This window comes from Oryx dammah, unplaced genomic scaffold (assembly GCF_014754425.2).
Source record: "Oryx dammah isolate SB20612 unplaced genomic scaffold, SCBI_Odam_1.1 HiC_scaffold_18, whole genome shotgun sequence".
Classification (NCBI taxonomy): Eukaryota; Metazoa; Chordata; class Mammalia; order Artiodactyla; family Bovidae; genus Oryx; species Oryx dammah.
The window spans coordinates 117,102,042-117,103,978 of NW_024070202.1; positions in this window are offsets into that span (position 1 = coordinate 117,102,042).

A 1,937-nucleotide genomic window follows, 5' to 3' on the forward strand; every position below is an offset into this window, starting at 1 on the left:
CATGCATCTGTGTCCGGGTGTATCTGTGTGTGCGTGTGTGTGTGTGCATGAGTGTCTCTGTGTGTGTGTCCATGTGCATGTGTGTATATGTGAGTGTCCATGTGTGCACTTCTGAGCGTCCTCCTCTTTGTATAAGATCCAAGCCCAGCACAGCCCCTGTCTTTCTTACCTGGGGATAAAAGGGCTCGGGCACATCCAGAAGGCTGAGGACGGTCTCCCCTTGGACCTCGGATGAAGGACACTCACTGCGGAGGCAGCTAAACTTAAATCCATGCAGATCCAAAGATGCCCCACGTCCTGAGGACCGGTTCAAAGGGAGCTCCTGGCCAGTGCGAGCTATGGCAGAATCCCTCTGGATTGTTTGTTAAACATCAGTTTGGGGACACGTCTTAGCTTATTTTTTCTTGAAACAATAGTTTTGAGGAGGTGAGGTGAGTATTTCGCCCTCTTTCCTGGTTGAGCAGCCCTGGCCTGGAGGCTTCCTTCCGCGGCCCTGACGCTGCCAGGCCATCACGCTGAGGACTCAGCCACGCGGACATTGGGGCAGAAAGGCCTTGGAGACTGCCTCCCAGGTGGGGAGACTGAGGCTCCGACAGGGGTGACTTGCCAGGGCCTCACAGGGCAGAGCCATTTCAGTTGGCACACCGTTCTGCCGCCCACGAAGCAGCCAGCAGGGCCATCCCCCGGCTCCCCCAGGCCTCAGGTGGTGGGGCCGGTACAGAGGTGATTAAGGTAAAACCCTGATGCTGGGAAGGACTGCAGACAGGAGGAGAGGGGGGCAGCAGAGGATGAGCTGCTTGGATGGCATCACCGACGTGATGTACGTGAATGAGTTCGAGCAAACTCTAGGAGATGGTGGAGGAGAGGGAAGCCTGGCGTGCTGCAGTCCATGGGGTCACAGAGTCGGATATGACTGAGTGACTGAACAACACAGGTAAGCTAAGGTCACCAGTCCCGAGGGCCCTGATCTGATCTGACCAGCGTCCTTACGAGCCGGGTTCAGGACACAGACACGCGCAGAGGGACAGCTTGTGAGGCACGGTGGGGCGGAGGGCAGGGGAGATGGCATCGGCCGGACAGGAGAGAGGCCTCGGGAGGAACCGGCCCTGCCCGCACCTGGGTCGGGATTCCCAGCCCCAGACTGTAGACAATACCTTTCTGCTGTTTAAGCCGCCTGGTCCATGGGACTTCGGCTGCCGAGCTCCTAACACAGTCCCAGACCGTATTTAGTCCCAGCCTGGAGTCTTGCGAGTGCAGCCCACGCCCAAGAGGTGACCGGGGCTGCTCGAGGGCCTGCCGTCATGAGGGGACCCAGAACGACGAGACGCAGGTTGGCGCCCTGATGCACGTGTGCTGTGATCCCGTCTGAGCCAGGGTGACCCTGCACGGGCCCCCTCAAACACCTCCACCCTGGTCGGCACTGCCTACAGCCTGCCGAGGGCCGGACCACACACTGGCCCCCTCGCTCGCCAGAGGCCTGGCCTATAAACCTGGGAGGAAAGCCCCAGCTGCTCTCGTGTGTCTGACCAGGGCAAGTAACTGGTAGGAAGACCCTTCAAGAGTTCGGCACGACACACAGGTGTAAAAGGACATGATATCTTTCCTTCTGATGGACGCCGACTGTTTTAGCATGTAGATTACCTTACAAGTGAAGCGGACTGAAGGAACGCAGACCGATCTCTGCAGCCTCCTAACTGGTGGGCTAGTAAACAGTCCTGGGACTCCAACGCAGCGCTGTGAAAAGCCAGCCTGAGGACCTCTCACCGTTTTCACCCCTTCCCATCTTCTCAGAATCAGAGAGCTGCCAGCCACGGGCATCCAGACCCGTGGCACGCAAAGCGTGGTCTGAGGCCCAGCAGTCTTGGCCTCAGGACCCCGTGCCCCTCCAGACCTGCCGCCACTCTCCCCGTCCCCCAGCCCCTCGGGCGCTGTGTGCA